Below are 7,583 nucleotides of genomic sequence, written 5' to 3'. Positions count from 1 at the left end.
TTGTCTTTTGGTTTCCAAGCCCACGACAATTTCAACATAAAATACTCATTGCCCCATGGGACTGGGAACTAGTTGCCGCGAAACCCTTTGAATTTTCCTTGTTGCCATTGGAAACCACTCTTTTTTTTTTTGTTGGTACCCCGTGGAGATCATTGTCAAAAGAGGGGGGGTCATTTCTAACCTGAGAGTGGATCAAAACTGTTACCTAAGGAAAGCTCAGATCATACCAATTTTTTTCCATTTTGGGGTTTGCATTTGTTTTTTCTAAGTCTTTAATTTTCTATGATTTGAAATATTTAAGAGAGCACTAATTGGGGTCAAGAGATCAGAGGGAATAAGGGATGAAAGGATTCCTCAATAATACCATCACGGTCCATAAAATCATATTTCCGTAAATCATGGTCAATCCCCTTAATTTGCATATCAAATAAATCCCCAACATTAACATTTCCCTCGAATTTTGTAGGAATATCTTTAGGAATTGAATTTTTTTGGGGAGAAGGTGAATTTGAAATTACCTTAATAGGGGGAGTTTCCTTATCAGTAAACTAAACTGGGGGATCATTTGAATTAATAGTTGGAGCCACTAGGGACAAAGGCACCTCAGGGGAGGGTCTGGTGGCTTTTTCTTTCATCTTGTCATAGAAACTCGACACAGAGATCATGGTTTTCTTTGAAGGGAGAACCAACGCTGCTCGAAGCCAAGAACCAAATTGTTGAGACTCAGTAGATAAAGTACTTGCACTATCTAGCCAAAAATCGCAATCCTTATCAGCATGAGTGAGACAACTGCACCAATAACAAATATTCGACAATCTCTCATATTTGAACAACACCCAGTCCCTACCCTCATCATCCAAAGAGATAACTCTCCCACAACTAAGTGGTATGGACACATCAATAGTGACTTGCACTCTCATAAAAATACCATTCTCGCCATCCATGTTCCCCTAACTGAAAAAAATAAAAATAAAATCCCAATGCCTTAGCAAATGCCCTCCGTTACTTCCCTATTCATGAATCTAATAGTGATATCGTGGACTTGCACCCAAAAAGTGACCAGCTTGAAATCTAAATCATGAATATGCCTGACCTTATCATACCTTTGAATTATACCAAGGTGTTTATCAAAACTCCAAGGTTCGTTCGCAAAAACCTTATCAGTTTCAAGCTTATTATCAAAAATAAAAAGGAGAATATTGTTACCTAAATCTTTAATCTTAAAGCCATTCCTAGACCTCTAAAGTTGTTTGAAAGTCCTGGCTACAACTTCTACATTTAGAGTCCGCCTCGTATAGAATTTAGCCGCAATAATAAACTTTAGAACCTAGCTCTTTACGTAGATGGAAGCTGCCATCCTCCTGATCAAAGAGAGACATATGACTCCAAGTTTTGGTGATACCTTCCATGACAAAAAGTATTTCCCAAACCCCAGAGAACAAAAACCCACAAGCCCTATGGATAAACAAATATTTATCCAAGGGAACAAAAGAATCCTTACACATAAGGAACAAAATTCTATAGCCCTAGGAAAACATAGAAGCACCACCTTTTGCTAGTGGACAGAGAAACTGCAGGTGTCAATCAGTTGAATATACTTGTGGAAGTTCTTTTTTTTGGGGAAAACTATACTTGTGGAAGTTAGTAATAGGTATATGTATTACAATTATATTTATATATGACACTATATATTTTAAAATTTATAAAAAAAAATGATATAATAAGATTCTAATGGAGATTAAATATAGAATTGAATTTAAATTCAATTGAAAAATATTTGTAAAATTGTGAAGTTTTGAAAGTTTATGTAGCATAGTATTATGAAGTCAACTAATAGTCGAATTTCTTTAATTTTACATAGATTATTAAATCCTATAATCTCGAAGTAACCATGTAATTTCAAAAATAACAAATTGAATATTGAAAATTTTAACAAATTAAACCATATACTTTCACCCCAACCTATATTAAACTCTAACATAGTGTTATTCTACTTACTACAAAAAAATTGACTTTTTTCAAAGGCCAATAATCCTTCAAAAAGGTATTAAAAAACCTCGAAAAAATTTATTTTAAAAATTTAATCGACCTCTAATAACCTTCAAAACTTATTCCGTCAAAAATGAAATTTTGAAGTCCTTCGTAACCCTCAAAACAAGTGCTCTAATATTATTTTAAGGGTCAAGAGGCCCTTAAATAACCTTATTTACCAAGGGTTAAAAGATTTAGGGTCCGTTTGTTTCGGTGGTAAAGGAAATCAGGAAAATATTTTACACCCTTGAGAGTGTTTGGATACGCATGAAAATTTGGTCAAACTGAAAATGAATTTCAGTTGACCATAAAATAGAGAGCCTCACAACTGAAAACCAATTACAGTTTTATTTTACCTTCAAACCATTTCCTCAGAAAATTTCTCGCCTCACTCACTCACATCACTCACGCCAAGCCCAAACCGAAGGATGGAGAGAGCTTTTGTCGGTGAAGCCCAAATCCAGTCCCCGACCCACGGCCCCGCTGGTTTGATCGCACCACTTAAACCCATCGCTGATCTAATCGCGTCGCCTCAGCTTCTTCGTCGTGCTCAAACCCATCTCCGATGAACCCAGCTAAACCCACCCCGATTTCACCACATCCCAGTCCCCGACCCACAGCCTTACCGTTGTGCCTGCAAGCCCCTCTACCAATGAAGGTAGTTTCACATCTACTTCACCTTCGTCCTCTCTCTCATCAGACCCATCCTTCTTCCACCCACGCCGTCACTGCCTTAAATTTTTTTTTTTTAATTGTAAAATAACATTTTTGCTTGGGTTTTGGAGGATTGGTGGTTGGGGTGATTCATGGGTTTCAATGGTGGTTGTTCCTTAATGTCACCGCTATCTCTCTTTCCCTCAATCTCTTAAACTTTCTCTCTTTGATCTCTGATCTTTTTTTGTTGTTGTTGTGATGGTGTGGGTGGTGGTTTTTGTGTTATGTGGTGGTGGGTTTTGTGTGGATAGTGGTGGATTTACTGTGGGCGCTGGTGTGTGGGTGTTGGTGGATTTTCTAATATAAAATTTGTTTGGAAGCCAAAAAAATGGCTGAGAAAATGTGAAAAATTTGTAGGAAAATAGCATTTTCAGAATGTTACCAAACACTAGAAATCGTTTTCCGAACTATTTTCCATTGCACACCCAAACGCCCGGATTTTAATTTCCTTACAGGAATTCATTTTTCCTTGCATTCATTTTACACTCAAAATTCGATTGACATCGAACCAAATGGACCCTTACATGTACAACCCTTGATAAATAAGGTTATTTAAGGGTCTTTTGACCCTTAAAATAAGATTTTCTATTAAAAAAAAAAAAAAACCCCCAATCATGCACAAAAACCACATACTACAACTAAATACATCAAAAGTCCAATGTACTATAACCAAATACAAATGTAGAAGATAAATTCATTTAGTTGAAGAATTGACTTAACAGTTTTCTAAGCCACAATTCCCCATCCTCATTATAAACACAATATATCGCCCCAAGTGCTTTGGTTCAAATAGTCGCATCAGGGTTTGAAGTAAAATTAGAAATGAGAGGTTCTGAACCATTTGCTTCCATGACTAGTTATTGACTACGAGGATTGTTTTAGACAATAGTTCTTACAACTTCTGTAACCTTGGCATGAATATTTGGGCGGGAGTTTTTCAAGTAACAAAGAAGATGAACCAAACCACTAATTGAGTGAAGATCTGTAACATATACATTAACAGCCAAAACATGAGTCATAATACTCTTGACATAACTAAAAACAAAGGATAGGAAAAGTGTGCACAACAAGTAGATACAAATAACTAGCTATACAAAAAAAACCAACCCTTCAAATTCTCTTTAACTCAACTAAATCAATAGTAAGACTGTAAGATAAAGGAAAGAAAAGTGTGCAGAACAAGAATATATAAATGGCAAACTAAATTAATTTTTATCTATCACAAACATATGAATTCACATTTTTCCCAACTGAACTCACTCATGCTCCATCCAATTCCACCAAGAGAGTCACCATTTTTCCCAAGGTAGTTCAAGTAGTACTGAATGTCAGCCACCTAGGGTGCATTCATCTATCCATAGGATGCATAAACATAAGTTAGCACATTTAATCATTGTTAGCATCATTGAGCCATAACTTTCATTATAGAGCCAAGATATCGAGCACCAAGAGAATCAAATAGCTTAATTACTTTCTATTTAACCCAACTTCTACTAGATAAACATAAATTTACTAATTCCAAAAAAAAAATATATATATATATATATTTATATATATATAGTACTCCCATCTTACTCTAGCAAATCCCAAAAAAATAATACTTGCCTTGTGCATCTAGATATACCCAAAGAAAAGAAAGAAAGAAAGTGTGAGAAAACAAACCTGGAAAGGAAGCTAAGACTAATCAAAGCAAAGCTCAACAACTTAGTCAAAATCCATCAAAGATCTCCAAAGCAAAACTTGTAAATTTAAAAACAACCATAATTTTCCAAATAAAGAAAGACAATTAGAAGCAATTAAAGACTCAAATTTTTCTTAGGAATTTTGTTGAGAAAAATCTAGTAGAAGATGTGAAAGTAAACAGACAAAAACAAAAAGGTAGATTTGAATGTGGGTGGAAGGAACAAAGAGATCTGTACCTCAATGACAAGTACCTTAACAAAGACACAAATCTTAAACTATAACAATATTTAATCAATGCAAATTAATTACATAACCAGGGAAATTTGGACATTCTGCATAGGAAGGAAGGTTGTTTTGAGAAAGCTTTCATTGTATGTTTCCAAGAAGTGTTCATTTCCAACTGCAACAAACTTGTAGATTCATGTGAATATTGGTGAGATGGAAAGATGTTGATACATTTTGCAGTATTATTAGCCGAAGGCCTCCTAAAAATAAAAATAAAAGATGGTGGACCTTGGGACCTGAATTCAGAAATCTTAACAGGACCTGCATATGAGCCCAATAAAATAACAATTGAATGCATTCTAGGTTTAATGATAAAAATGCATTTGTAAGTGCCTAAATAATAATGCATGTAAGGAATAAGACGGCATCAAGACTTCACTTCTGGAGCACAGAACCCCTTGGTTCCAACATAAGGGCCTTCTCTTTTTTCGTTTTGGAACCCCTAGAAATATTTAAAGCAGTTAGTAGACAAAAGCTTCTAAGGTAACTACTCAATGTGCTGTATCTGCCTACACACCCACGCTTTCAATAACCCAGCACCAGCAGATTGTAGAGGCATTGGGCTCAAATAAGCAATTTCTCTATCAATCTTGCCTGAAGGAGCAGCAATTTTTCTGTCAATCATGTGTGAGATTGGAATTAACTGATGCTCATTGTTTGGCAGCTATAAAAATTTCCTCTCACAACTCACGAGTTTGTCATCTTTAGTTGATGGAGCAGAATTTGAATGAAGGAGAGGAACATGAAGAAGGAACCAAGCCCTTAAAAGTGGGGAGGCCCAGCACATAAAGAAGAAAGGCTTGGTCAATAAAGAAGGGAAGAGCCCAGCCCATAAGGAGAAAAGAATAAAGTGTTAGGCCTTAGGAAGAAAAAGAGGCACAAAGGGAAGCATAGGCTAAAGACTTAAGCAAGAGGTGGCATCCAAGGAAGCCCAAAAGGGAGGCAAGTAGGAGCTAGGTCAAGTTGCACAGGATCCATCAGAGTTAGGGGGGATCCTTGGGAAATGCTGGAGAAAACCAACTAGGACGACAGCTCAGGGTGGCATGCCTATGGGCACAAGAAACGAAGGAGGTTATGTCCCATCAACCACCCACAATTCAGAAAAAGACTACGAGAACAAATGGTGGCTTAAGAGTCAGTATCTGATGAAGGAGCCTAGGACCTCAGGTAAAGCAGGAAAGGTGGTCCAAGAAGGAAGGTGGTTGGAAGCCTTTCTGGCTTTCATCATCAACAAAGAGGAATCTGCCCATTTAGAGGAAAAGGACGAAGTGTCAAGCAATCAGAGCTCTAAGGTGTCTTTTCTAAAGACCTTGGGAAAAGCATTTGGGCTTACTCAAACATGATCTCCCATAAGAGGAAGGTCAGTTAGGGGTTTTTGGTTGCCAAACCTCAAAAGAGGAAATAATGAGAGAAAAAGGAAAGGACCAACCACCAATGTTACAGACATAACATTGGTTCTTTTTTTTTACTGAAAGGGTAGAACATAACATTGATTCTAGTACCCAGAACACCAAAAGAATGGATCAATGGCCTGGAAAAACCCTAGAAGTAGCACTGTAAAAGGGGCTAAAGCTCTAGCCAAAAAGGGGATCAGCAAGAAGCACTTAATATACTAGAAAATGCACTAGAAAGTGAGCTGTGAGTTTGAAATAGAGTGTAGAGTGAGATACTGTGAAGGATCCTACAGAAAATACTTAAGGATACATTTGGATTCAAAGGGATTCAAACTTCACAAGTCTTGGAAGCCCAAAGAGAGCTATCTAAGTTTGTGATTTTTGAACTTTATTGAACCTTGTGATATATCCCAGCAAAGTAGGACTCAATGTATTCAAATACTTGATATAATAAAAATAATAATCTCACTCTATTTTGAGGATCCCTAATGTTCTTTTTACTTACACTCTTTTAGAATTTTCACTATTCCTTAGTTATTCATTTTACAAATATATATATAAATATATATATATATATATATATATATATATGTCCATGTATATTTGTGTTGTGGTTCCCATGTCTTGTCTATAGATTGGCTCGTAAATGGTCCAACAAAGCCCAGTCCACCAACTATCTATACCATCCTTTGGAGGCCCAAGATCCCCCTAGCCCATTAGGCCTGGGCTCTGTCCAAAGAAGGAACCCACATTAAATGGTGACTTTACTAGGGACTGGGAAAATGGGAGGGAAGAAGAAGTCCCTTCGCAAGCATGACTCCAAGACTAACAGCAAAGGTACCAATGTGCCACCTACAGCATCAGAACCCATAGGAGAAAATGAAGTTCTATCTAGAAAAACGAACGAGAGAGAAGAACCAGATCCTAGCCCTTTTAATAGGGGAGAAGTAAATTTTTTGGAGACTATGTTTTATGATGAATTAGCCCCAAATGATGAGTTTCTTGTGCCAGGGACCCTATGGGCTCCTATCTTGAAAGAGGAAGAAGGAAGCAATACACTTGACCTGAGGGACCTCTTGGATAGAAAAAGACAGAAGAAGGAGGCCAATTCATCAAGATCCCAGGAGTGTGTGGTTGTCTGAGAGCCTTGGGGAAGGTTGATATATTGTTTATGAAGGTACGCGGGACTTGAATGCATCCCGTAGGAAAGTTCTGGACCACCGGATTGTATGATGGCTCAAGAGGAGATCCTACAGGACATGGAGAAGGAAGCACAGATCCTACCCAAAAAGGAGTTGGAAGAGGTAAACCTGGGGGCTGACCTAGGAAATCCTAAGCCCGTTTTTATCAACAGTCAACTGTCAGCACAAGAAAGGGAGCAATTAGTGGAGTTATTGAAGAAATATGTAGATGTATTTGCATGGACTTACTGGCTTTCTAATATAGTTCCTATAAAGAAAAAGAATGGTCAGATAA

The sequence above is a fragment of the Quercus lobata genome, chromosome 1 (genome assembly GCF_001633185.2).
Source record: "Quercus lobata isolate SW786 chromosome 1, ValleyOak3.0 Primary Assembly, whole genome shotgun sequence".
NCBI lineage: Eukaryota > Viridiplantae > Streptophyta > Magnoliopsida > Fagales > Fagaceae > Quercus > Quercus lobata.
Note: the sequence above shows the minus strand (reverse complement) of the source record.